The sequence below is a fragment of the Toxorhynchites rutilus genome, chromosome 1 (assembly GCF_029784135.1).
Source record: "Toxorhynchites rutilus septentrionalis strain SRP chromosome 1, ASM2978413v1, whole genome shotgun sequence".
Taxonomy (NCBI): Eukaryota; Metazoa; Arthropoda; class Insecta; order Diptera; family Culicidae; genus Toxorhynchites; species Toxorhynchites rutilus.
In genome coordinates, this window is record NC_073744.1 from 7,523,562 (window position 1) to 7,537,015 (window position 13,454).

At 44.1% G+C, this 13,454-nt stretch overlaps 1 protein-coding gene and 1 long non-coding RNA gene across 2 annotated transcripts in view; both read right to left on the reverse strand.

The window, feature by feature from the left end:
• The window catches only part of LOC129761069 (uncharacterized), a 102,884-nt gene extending 100,151 nt beyond the window's left edge, over window positions 1-2,733 (reverse strand). The window contains exon 1 of the long non-coding RNA XR_008740427.1: window positions 2,526-2,733. This is a non-coding gene — a long non-coding RNA (uncharacterized LOC129761069). The remainder of the gene's footprint in view (window positions 1-2,525) is intronic.
• The window catches only part of LOC129781570 (CCR4-NOT transcription complex subunit 6-like), a 316,234-nt gene that overhangs the window by 240,258 nt on the left and 62,522 nt on the right, over window positions 1-13,454 (reverse strand). The window lies entirely within an intron of this gene.

Sequence of the window (13,454 nt, forward strand, 5' to 3'; positions counted from 1 at the left end):
GAAGGCACCTGCCTCTGTAACTATCACTGGGGAACAGTACCGACTACAATTAACCCTCGTGTACTCGCGCGCAAAATCATAACTCTCTTTTAAGGAGCCACAGACCGTACGTATCTCTGTAATATTGCTACTGCGTACTTTTAAGGTGTTTTTTTATCTCATCTGTTCGTTTTATTAGGCTCTTTAGCAACTTAGCTGTAACAGAGCCGAATTTGTTCGTGTACATTTTTATCTTAGGAATTTTTCTGTATATTACGCAGTATCTATTTAGGCGTAAGAGTATTCCTATCCTATCGATACACATGTCGCCTTTTTCGGCACAAGAATATTCCTATTGTTCGAATGTTCACTGTTGAATCATACACAGCGGTACTGTTGATAAGAGGCTTCCATTGTTGTGTTATTAATAGTACCAATTACCGATGCAGCAGAACGTGATGTGAGCGTTAAGGGGCTGGAATTATTTCTATCTATCTTTAGAAAATGATCGATCTTGATGGATCTGTTTTCTAAACGGCATAGAGATCGATTCACTGATTTTATCGGTACCAAAGAATCGATTTTGCAGAATAGATCTTTGGAAAATCGAATGCCTTTTTTACAACTTATTTACTTGTTCTATATAAGTGTTGGCTTTTCTTTAAACATGGAATTAACATTTCACATTTATATTCAAACTTCAATGGTATTTCATTTTGATTTGAGAATGAAGGTCCCAAAAAAAACTTGAAAGCCCAAAAAAAATTAGTTTCCAGGACATTCATTTTGAACCGTCATGGAATTATATAATTAAATTAATTAATTGAATGCTATTAAAAATTCGACGAATGATATTCATCCAGAACTCCGCTGACAATAATCCCGTTGAATCCAACCGTGTCATACGTCTGACATTTAGTCGGAATATTTTATGAAAAACAAATTAACGATTTTTTTGTACGATCAAAAAGATCGGAATGATCGAAAAGAAAAGATCGAATTTCGCTATTTTTTGGAGTATAAAGAATCGACCCGAAAAATCGGAAAACGGAGAGGAAAAGATCGATCTATTGATACAAGATCGTCCAGTCCTATATCACTAATTTGACATCCTCGAAATCTATCCATATGTTGACATTAAGTTTATAAAATTTGTCAGATTAATGGAGATTGAAATCGATGTATACTGAAAAAAACTCTTAGATCGGAAAAATCGAAGGAAAAAGATCGATCTTCACAATTTTTTCGCGTACAATCAATCGATAAAAAAAATCGGAAATCGAAATGAAAAGGTCCATCTTCTGAAAATCGATCTAGGATCGCCCAATCCTAGTTAGAATAACACACAAAGATGGTCAATAAAGGGCCCATTGTGAGCCATTTTCTTGAAAAGGTCTGCAGTTGCCCAAAACGTCCAAAAGGGTCAGTCAGACTTTCATTCTCTTGAGATATTTACGCCTAAGACTTTCAAAGGGACTAGGCTCAAAATAGGTTTCCTGCGATTTTTATGAAATTTTGGCTACGGATGGCCTAAATTTCAAATTTTGGTGGTCTAACAAATGGTATAATTAGTATCAATGGGATTTGCCGTGTCGTTTTTTGAGCGTCTGACTGGCATCAGAAGCACGAAGTACCAATCGCAAAACCATCATTAGAACAGGAAGAAACACTAATCAGACATGAGCATTCCATTCTGGGGCCCATAAATTACCATCACCACACCTATACTGCAAAAAAAAACAGGGATAGGCAAAAATTACGCTCCACTTGATGTAGGCTAATAAATTGCACTCGTGAAAACAAACAGCCTCATTACGGTTCATTACAGCGCAATTTTGCTGCTGCTGCTGCCGAAAGCAGAGTTCCACTCGCGTGTTTTTGGGCGCCCGCACACACCCCAACAGCCAGGATCCAGAACACTTCCCACAGATAAAGTAGAGAAACCCTAACAGCAATAATCTTTAGGCGCACGGAAACGACGCAGCTGCTGCGAGAGAACGCGAGCAGAACAACGAACGAACGAACCGAACAAAAAAAAAATGTTTGTGTAACCCTAATCTTATCCTACATAGCATGGCTAAAGCTTCAAGTATAAATCCAATAAATGGGAAGGGAAGGCAAAAATATGTGTCTGGGTACAGGTGAAACGGGAGAACAGAATCACAAGAGAGATTGGAGTTTAAAAAGAAAAAAAACAGTGAATGAATGAATTGAAGAACAAACCAAAAAAAACCGCACACAAAAATAAGATTGGTAGGTCGATTATTAATTCTGCTGATTGTGGGTTTTTTGTTCCCCTGGCTCTCTTGTGTCCGGCTACTTTCCCGATCCATCCATCCCCGCCCGAAACACCCAAGGCGTCAGGCGCAAGTATATCTAGATTTAATTTGTCTGCCCGGTATCTCGCGCACCCCATTTCCTCCTACATCCAAGGTTTGTGTTGTTTATTTGCTTCAATTATTATCTACTCATCTGTGCCTATATGCCTAAAACCTAACAATGCTAATGAGATGGGCCTGGGCCACGATCCGCGGTCTTTTGCTTACTGTTTTTTCTGAGCGGCGCTGGAGCAGAGCTACTCTTGAACCGGAAGTAGTTTACGATCGTTACTCCAAACCATATCGAAGCAGCTGAGTACTTCGCATCCACGATCTGCGTCCGGCACGAAGATGAAAGGTTGATGATCGCTGAACAGGCTGCTGCTGCTGCTGCTGTTGGTGGTGTTGACGTTGGGGTAACCAACGGTCGAGGAACCGCCGGTGCCACACGACGATACCACCGACGACGAAGATGATGTTGATGGTGATGACGACGACGGCGGCGGCGGCGGCGGCTGTAGATTCTTGCTCCGGATATAATTCACACCACTACCGTTCCCGTTACCACCGAGAACGTTATTATTAGCATTATTGCCGACACTGTGACCGCTACTAATCACTAGCCCCGGCGCCGTTAGGCCCTCATCGAAGAGCAGATTGCTTAATTTGCTGATGTTATTCACACTGAACAAGTTATTTCGCGATATCGCGTCAAAATTCACAAACAAATCGGCACTGCCGCCGCTTCCTTCGGATCCTCCGGAAGCGCAACCACTGTTGTTACCACCACCGAACACAACGTCGGAGAATGCCGAACCACTGTCAGAACACCCACCGGACGAGGAAGACGACCTCGTTCCTCCTCCCCCTCCTCCACCCAGATCTAACCCTTCGTTCAGCTTCTTCGTGAGCTCACTTATCAGCAGCGAATCGGCGCTATCACTAGCGTTGGAATTGACACTACCGGGGCTACCACTGTCACTAATACTGTTTGCACTTCCAACACCGCCACCTGCCGTCGTCGGAAACTTGAACTCCTTCGAGCTATCCACCGGCGTTAGGAACAGCTCCCGGTTGACGCTACTCAGGATATCCTCGGAGCAGAACGTCAATCCGCTCAGCAAATCACACCCCGAATCTCCCGAATCGCTGAAGCTGTCCTTCCTGCTGGAACCGGATCCAAAGTCGTGATTGGACTGCAGTTGACCACCGCTGTTCTGCAACTGTTGCTGCTGATGTTGTTTCTGCTGCTGATGAAGATTGTTGTTATCCAACGAATGCATCGAACTTCTCCATTCGCTCCGGAAGGAGTTGCTCCTGTTGCTCCCGATTACTCCCACGTCCTTTGCGCGGCTCAGCTCGATCTCGGCGCTGTTGTCCGAGCAGGAACGCCGCAGTGGGAAGGCCCAAATTTTCCCAAATGGATCACACAATCGACACGAGCAGGCCAAATTGTTGATTCCCGAATCGCTGGAATCACTGTTGCTGCCGCTAAAGTGTTGTGGCTGCGGAAGCTGTTGCTGTTGCTGCTGCTGCTGCAACAGTAGCGATTGCTGATGCTGATGTTGTTGGTTCGCCTGGGTCAGCTGCTGCTGCTGCTCTCGTATCAACGCGTTATAATCGAAGGATCCTCCGGCATTGGCCATCAATGCAATCTCATGCAAAATGTCTCGCGTTGATTCGTCCAGAAGCAAAGCGCTCGCCGGAAGCTGCTGGCTCGTTTGGGTTGAATCAACGATGCAAGCTGATGGTGTGGCTGCTGCTGTCGTTGGAGTTGTCACCGGGGTGACATTCTGGACGTTTGGTTTGCGATCCTTCTTCCTTCGTTTGCGCGGTTTTATTATCCGTGGCAGACAGGTATCCGACGAGGAGGATGAAGACGGGGAGGAATTTGTGGGTCCCGAATGTGGGCCACTTTCATCACTTGCCACCGACAGGGTGTCGTTGGGATGATGGGTCACCATCGGGCCGAACTGTGGAGATGCAGCATTTTGCGTGATCTTTGCCTGATGCAAGTGGTTCAAAGGCACCTTGTTCGGCTTGGAGATGCCTGATTTGTTGGGTCGATACTGGCGATTGTTGGACAAAATTAGGGGTGCACCATGGGCGTGAAGGGCCAACCGGGACATAGCGCTCTCGTCAAAGTCCGCTGGCTTGCTCGCTTGGTAGAGATTCACCGGCACATTCTGATTGACCGATTGATTGAATTTACGCGGTCTACGAGTGGCAGTCGATATCAGAGGAACTCCGGTCCAACCGCTCGCGTTATTGTAGCAGCCTACCATGAAGTTGTGGGACGGTCCGTGTCCCTGATGCAATTGGGGAACCGATTGCTGTTGCTGCTGCTGCTGCTGTTGATGTTGGGCCACTTGTTGCTGCTGATGGTGCAAAAGTTGATGCTGATAGTACCCATTTGGATGTGCGTTCTGATTTGCTTGTTGACCAAGCAACTGCTGCTGGTGCTGCTGAACCGGATGCGGTGGCACTATATATCGATTAATGTATCGATCCATACACGTGGATTGAATTGGATTGTTCATCATAAGCCGCACGCATCGAGGATCTTCCGATTCCAGTTACAACAAATCACTCAACTAAATGTTCGATCGACATTTCATAATGTTTCACAGTCCTTCAATAAATTCTGTTCAGAACACAAACACAATATTCCACACGCGTGCCGCTTCTATATTGCAACTGCTCCAAAACTGTTTCAAAACCACATCGCACTCCAACCGCAACGAAAGCCGGCGAGCAACTACTAAACGTCTGCACTTCTGAGCTAAGACACTCTCCATCAGACGCACCGCGCCGAACTCATCAAACTTCGGCACCCGAACTCAGAGAGAGAACGCGAAACACTCGCGCTCCGTCCCGGCTTCCAAAAGTGTAAACAAACCGCACATTGTGGCTTGTTGAGAGTAAATATTGAAACTTTTTCTTTCAACCCTCGTTCTCGGGTGCGCTCGAAAGCACTCAATGACTCACCGACGGCAGTAACTCACGACGCGAATGACAAGCCCACCATCGCCACCACCACCGTCGTACGCGAAGAAAGCGGAAAACGTGATCGTGCGACAGCAGCAAAAAAAAAAGTGTAATGTTACGTAAACTGCTGCACACGCTGCTACTTTTTTTGGTGTTGTTGTTTTCATTTCGAAGGGAAAAGCGGATAGAGAGCCATCGGAGCCACCTCTTCGCTACCACCACCTATTGGCGATATTTTATTTTGCGGCCGCGCTGATGGACATTTACCTTTTTCACTTTCGAAAGTGAAACAGTCAACAAATGGGAAAAACAACTTTAGGATTTTGATCCGCTGCATCCACTCTTCTCGTTGTTGTTGTTGTTGTTGTTGTCGTTGGGAAGTACTTCGTATGCGCAATGCACAATGTCAGCGGCGATGACTACAACAGTTTATTTGTGGGAACATTATGTAATTCGGGACCATTGAATTGGAAATTTTCTCTATTAACATATCTTCTCCGTGAATTAATCACCCTTTTTCCGGGAGTTCGATCGAAACTTGGCTTCCGATAGAATTCGTATTTTGCATTCTGCAATCCGTTCGTGCTGTGTAGATGTGACAATCTTGCCTTGACGTAAAATAAACGACAAAATAATTCATCCGCGTCTGTGAATCAGATAGTTTAAAATTGTTGAAATTTGGATGAAAGTAATTATTTTATGGTTTTGTGATGATTTTTTTAGTATTTCCATGAAACTTTATCATTATAATGTTAAATCTTTTCCAGGCACAACTTTCGAAGGAATTTTTTTCACCACCTAAAGAAATTGTGATGCTCTTTTGAATTAGAAGTTTTTATTTTACAAGTGTGTTCATTCCACCCAAAATCCAATACCGTTTACGCTACACGCAAACGGAACACGTAGCTTAATTCCATTAAGTGAGAAATGTGGAATGCGGATACGATTTCCGATCGAATCTTGCTCCAAACGTGACGAGCGGATTGCAGAATGCAAAATTGCGTTCCGTTAGAGTGATTCTGATTCGTTCGCATTCTAGGACACCATTATCTATAAGGTACACCGGGGCAAGTTGGAACGATTTTTTCGAGGTTCAAACTGAAAGTTATCTTAAAAAATCACTAATTTGAAATCTGTTTGCAGCATATAAAAGGTATAACAGATGACTTCAGATAAAAAATAAAAAATTCACACTGGATGTTGATAGTTTTATACTTGATTTAGCTGGTTCTTTCGACGCAGCTTGGGTCGTTTGCTGAGCAATCTCTGGGGGAACTTCACACAAATTACTCGCGACGCGGACACAGAACAATGGTGGACACAAAATGACGGACTATTTGGTGAAAAAGCACGTTACATAGTCACTTTAATCGGATGGCGGAAAAGAAGATTTACACTGGGAAAACCTAACACAAAAATAATGAAATCCGCAGTTTGGACGGCCACACAATAATTAAACTTATTATATAAATTCTGTACATGTACTGTTTTTTATTATAATTTTTTTTTTGGTTTAAATTTGGCTCGAGCTCACCGGTTCGTTGCGTTGGTGCACTTCCGGGATCTTCTGGGCTGGAACTCATGACGGGAACGGGGCGGCTTCGGCTGGACAGGATACTGGATGACGATCACAAGACGGGAACACCTTTCACAACGTGGCGCGGCCTGATTTTCTGGTGGCCGGCCACATTCATAAGCCTGGGTGTCTAGATGGCTTTTTCCAATTTTCCACACTCACAAAACTTGTGAAAACTAATGTGGTTATTGTAACCGGTTCCGGAACTACTTTTTGGGAGACTAGCAATATCGTATTGCTAGCTCACACACACGGACAGTCGCTTCCCTTCTGAGTTTTGGGGATTTTTTTATTTTTTTTTTATTAAATCGTTTATTTTTACAGGCTCAGTTTAAAGGAGCCAAACTCCTATCTGTATTGTTACAAGTATACATAATCATTTTTCATTAATTCTAGTGTTAATGAAGTAGAGAACCGATTACTCGCGGTTTGCTCGAGTTTAGAAGGGTGACATTTTTTTCAGGAAAAGGAAGGGATATAAGGATATGTTGAAAATGTTCACACTCACATTCGCACTCACATTCATCATACTCAATTCTTAAGCCTATCTTATATCTAACATGTATTTACATTTCACCTTATTCTATTGTTAGTAAGAAGGGATTTGATTTCTCGCGAAGGAAAAGGAAAAGGAGAATATAAGGATATAAGGACAATCAGACACGAAGATCGATAGCTTTTAGGAAGACATATATTTGGGACATGTAATCAAGGTCTAACCGAGCCAACACATCTCTCACCGGCACATTGGGCTGCCTTCCTCTAGCCCGAAGAGAGTTTTCTAAATTCGATCTGGCAACAAGATACTCCTCGCACGACCAAACAACGTGTTCGATGTCGTGGTAACCTTGGCCACAAGCACAGATATTGCCATCGGCAAGATTAAAACGAAAGAGTAGCGCGTCTAACGAACAGTGATTGGACATGGGTCGAGAGAAGGTGCGAATAAAGTCCCGACTCAAGTCCAGACTTTCGAACCATGGTTTGAGGCTAACCTTAGGGATAATCGAGTGAAGCCACCGACCCAATTCATCTTCGTTCCACTTACGTTGCCAGTTAACGATGGTATTTTTACGGACTAAAGAATAAAATTCATTGAAGGCGATTTGACGCTGATAAATATCGCCTTCAATTGCACCTACCTTTGCCAATGAGTCAGCCCTCTCATTACCCGGAATTGAGCAATGTGAGGGGACCCAGACAAAGGTAATGACATAACAGCGTCTGGTTAAAGCACTCAAAGTTTCTCGTATTCTCTCAAGGAAGTACGGCGAGTGCTTTTCCGGCCTCACTGAACGGATAGCTTCGACAGAGCTAAGACTATCCGTTACAATGTAATAGTGTTCAACAGGTCGTGAGGCGACGCTGTCCAGCGCCCAGTGTATTGCTGCCAATTCAGCAATATACACTGAGCAAGGATTCTGAAGACTGTGGGAGGTGCTAAAAAATTCGTTGAACACTCCAAATCCTGTGGACTCATTCATAGAGGACCCATCAGTAAAGTACATATTATCACAATTGATACGCCCATATTTTGCATTGAAGATCGTAGGAACGATCCCCGATCGATGATAATCTGGAATTCCATGGATTTTCTCCTTCATGAACAGATCAAAATGTACAGAGGAATTGATGTAGTCAGGAAAACAAACACGGTTGGGAATATACGAAGAAGGATCAACCTGCATGGAGATGAATTCATGATATGAAGTCATGAATCCAGAATGAAAATTTAGCCCGATCAGCTGCTCAAAATTTCCGATCACCAATGGGTTCATGACCTTACACCGGATGAAGAACCGAAGAGATAATAAATTGAAGCGATCTTTTAGTGGGAGCAGGCCTGCCAAAACCTCGAGACTCATGGTATGCGTTGAGGGCATACATCCCAACGCGATACGGAGACAAAGATACTGAATTCGCTCGAGTTTAATGAGGTGTGTTTTGGCAGCTGATTGAAAACAGAAACTGCCATACTCCATCACTGAGAGAATAGTTGTTCGATACAACATTATAAGATCTTCGGGATGGGCTCCCCACCAGGTGCCGGTAATTGTACGGAGAAAGTTTATTCTTTGTTGGCATTTTTTACTCAGATACCTAATATGGGCCCCCCAAGTACATTTGGAGTCGAACCAGACCCCAAGATACTTGAATGACATAGCATGAGTGATCGGTTTACCCAAAAGTTGAAGCTTTGGTTTTGCTGGTCTATGCTTCCTAGAAAAAGCCACCATCTCTGTTTTCTCCGTGGAGAATTCGATCCCTAGCCCAATGGCCCAGGTTGAAAAATTGTTCAAAGTATCTTGTAAGGGTTCTTGCAGGTCGGATTCTTTTGATCCTACGACAGACACTACTCCATCATCTGCAAGTTGTCTTAAGCTGCAATTTTGTGTAAGGCAATTGTCAATGTCGCTTACATAGAAGTTGTACAAAAGGGGGCTTAAACATGAGCCCTGAGGGAGGCCCATGTAAGAGACCCGACTTACTGCCGAATCTCCGTGAGAAAAATTCAAATGTTTCTCACAAAGCAAGTTATATAACATAGTATTCAATAGAGGCGGCAGACCCCGAGAGTGTAATTTGTCTGACAAAACCTCTATTGAAACTGAATCAAAGGCCCCCTTTATGTCCAAGAATACTGAAGCCATTTGTTTTTTTTCGGCGTAAGCCATTTGAATTTCTGAAGAAAGCAACGCAAGACAATCATTCGTCCCCTTGCCCCTGCGGAACCCATATTGTGTATCTGAGAGTAGGCCATTCGTTTCAATCCATCGATCAAGGCGAAACAAGATGATTTTCTCCAACAATTTCCGTATACAAGACAGCATTGCTATTGGGCGGTACGAATTGAAGTCGGACGCGGGTTTTCCGGGTTTTTGAATAGCTATAATTCGCACTTGTCTCCAATCATTTGGAACAACATTATGCTCCAGAAACCGATTGAATAAATTCAACAAGCGATGTTTCGCCACATCAGGGAGGTGTTTCAACAAGTTGAACTTAATTCTATCTGTTCCTGGAGCCGAATTGTTACAAGAAAGGAGAGCAAGAGAGAATTCTACCATCGAAAACTCGGAATCAAGATCGCACCTATCTTGTGGTATATCTCGAACAATTTTTTGCACAGGAACGGAATCGGGACAAACTTTCCGTGCAAATTTAAAAATCCATCGATGTGAATATTCTTCGCTTTCATTCGATGAAGAGCGATTTCTCATGTTTCGAGCCACTTTCCATAATTTTTTCATTGACGTTTCTCGTGACAAACCTCCCACGAAAGTTCGCCAATAAGCACGTTTTTTCCCTTTGATCAAGTTTTTAAATTGATTTTCAAGGTCCAAATACGTTTGAAAATTCTCAATGGTTCCACGTTTTCGAAAAGCTTTAAATGCGTTCGATTTATCCTGATAAAGCTTGGAACTTTGGCTATCCCACCATGAATTGGGAGGCCTTCGATGAATAGTGGAGCCTGGGATGGGTTTCGTTTGAGCGCGAACCGCGCTGTCATAGATCAAACGAGAAAGGAAGTTATACTCCTCCAATGGAGGCAAACCATCTCTGGAATTGATGGCTAGAGCAATCGCGTCCGCATATTTTTTCCAGTCAATGTGTCTTGTGAGGTCATATGCCATGTTTATAGATTCAGAAGAATTCGACCCAATGGTGATGGAAATTTTGATAGGCAAGTGATCACTACCGTTGGGGTCCTGGATTACATTCCACTTGCAATCTAACGATAGTGAATTCGAGCAAAGTGAGAGGTCAAGAGCACTTGGGTTAGCAGGAGGTTTATGTACACGTGTTGTTTCCCCAGTATTCAAAACGGTCATATTGAAGCTGTTACAAAGGTCATATATCAACGATGAACGATTGTCGTCGTACTGTTCCCCCCAGGCAGTTCCGTGAGAGTTGAAGTCTCCCAAGATCAATCGTGGCTCAGGAAGGAGTGAGCACATGTCAACAAGTTGCTTGCGGCTAACCGCAGCTCTCGGAGGCCAATACAAACTGACAATACAGAGGTCTTTGCCTCTGATGTTTGCATGACAAGCAACAGCTTCGATCCCTCCAATAGGTGGAAGGTCAATTCTAAAAAATGGGTGGCACTTATTAATCCCCAATAGTACCCCTCCGTATCTGTCATCGCGGTCCAAGCGTATTATATTAAAATCGTGGAAAGAGAGATCATTTTGAGAAGAGAGCCAGGTTTCGGACAGAGCAAAAACATCACAATTGAATTTATGAATTAGAAATTTGACAGTATCCAATTTAGGGAGAGACTACGACAATTCCACTGTAAAACAGTGATATCTCCGACCTCTCTATTTAAATTAGACAGCAAGAGAGATAATCATTGCAAGAAGGGGCCATGTTTGCATCAATTGCAGCAAAATTGTCTTTAACACTGGAAGCATTGAGATGACAATGGTTCTGATGGAGTCGGAAACGTTAAAACACGTGAAGATTTGATCCACAAGGTCAGTCAACTTTATAAATCCCGATTGGGAAGTTGAACTAGACGGAAAAGCAGGGACAGTTGGGGTTTTTGATGTCCCCTCGAGTTCTGGGCCGTTCAAAGGTGAACCATTCCCACGGAAACCAGGAGGAACCTGATTTTGCTTGTCCGCTGCACTCGATTTTTTAGACATGCTAACAGGGGGTATAACCGGTGGGGCTTGTCCTTGAACTTCGGGAGTGGTCACATTTTTGCGCCGGGGATTCCCTTGGAAAATGAACGGTGTGCCCCCGTTAGCTGTGTCCGCTTCCATTTCGTCAACGGGCAACGTGGCGAAGACATTTTGAGTGTTGATTGATTGTTGTTGGGCAAGTGGAGAAGCGCCCTTTAAAATATCCGCAAAAGTGCGTTTTGAGCGTTCCTTCAAAGAGCGCTTCTGTTTCTCCCAGCGACTCTTGTAAGTTTCACAAGCTGAGAGCACGTGTGGGGATCCCCCGCAATATGGACACTTATGCTCAGTCGCACTGCAGGATTTCCCCACATGTTGCTCTCCGCAAGTTGCACAGCGCTCCTTGTTGGCACAATAATCTGAAGTGTCACCAACTGACTTGCATTTGTTGCAAGTCATGGGCTTTGGCACGAAGAGTCGCACAGGCAGTCTCAATTTGTCCACCATGACGTAGTCAGGGAGGGCCGAACCAGCAAAAGTTACTCGAAACGAGTCTGACGGCGTGAATTTCGTTTTTCCCTCTTCTTGGGATACTTTACCTAGTTGGCGACTGTCCAAAATTTTAACGCCCACCAAAGGGAGTCTTTTGAATTTACCAACTCCTTCTTTTATCAATTGGCACGTCAGACCCGTTTCAGTTACCACCCCCGAGATTTCTACGTCATGGGAGGGCACGTAGGCACGATACTCTAGGGTGAACCTCTCGTCGATCACAATTGCATTTGCGTGTTTCCGATCACTCACGACAACACGCAGTTTGTTCGGCCTAACCTTAGAGATTTCGACCACGGAGGAATAAAATCTTGCCAGATCTTTCGAAACCTGAATGACATTAATAGATTTTCCTTTAGGTTTGGGCCGGAAAAAAACAACCCATGGACCAGCTCCAGGTGCATCGTCTGGATAGACCTTGACACGAGGAGAGGAAACAACTGAGGGGGAGGACGAGGTCGATTGTTGAGCGGGAGCGGGATCAGTAGGACTGGGAGGCAAGTTCGGGAGTTGAACGGAAGCGGGAGATTGAGGGGGCGAAGAGGATAAGTTTGCCAATTTTCTTGAGGGGGGCTTGTTGAGGTTAATTAACTCTTTCTCTGAAGAGACATCTTCTGAGGGGGGAACGCGTTTGAGCGACTTCCCAGCCCCCGTTGTAGCTAGTGAGGAGGAAACAGTAGTTTCAATCTCCATTTCAACTTGACCTTCTGCCATTACGGCAGATATGAAATAATATAATTTTGAATTCTTCTATCTTCCTAAACCTAATATATATATTATACCTAAATCGCACACCAATGCGAATGAAATGAAACGGTGTCCCAATCGAACCGCGTGGCAATCGCTCGGTACAGCTGCAACGGTAAATCGCACCACCACACGATGATGGAATCGATGACGATGATAAAGCACACACAGCGATGATACGGCACACGCACCGCGCCCGCGGTGGAGAACTTGTTCCTCACGCTGGTTGTGATTGCTGCTCTTCTCACTCGCGCAATAAAGAGAACCCCGTTAGGGCGAAATAACTTCACCAGCCACTGATAACGGTATAATCTCCACTATATGATAGACGCGAACAAATTTGCGACCGATGTCTTCGGACTGCGCGAGCTGAATGAGTTTTGGGGATATCGTTTTCAAATTTCTGGCAGCTATCACAACTGCGTCCGTACTCCTTAAAATCTTCGCGAAGACTCCCAGATTCTCTTTCATTTTTTACTCTCAACGCTTTTTTTTTCTTTCCAAATTCTTTGCTTGTTCAATTCTTTCAAACTATTCAAGCTTTTGACCTTATTCAGGTTCCCTGGTACTTTTCCATTAAGGCCTGTTTCCAATGCCGACGCCCTATCCCTCTTTCGCTGCGACGACGATGAGACACACGATGGTTACTCCGACAATACAAACACAACT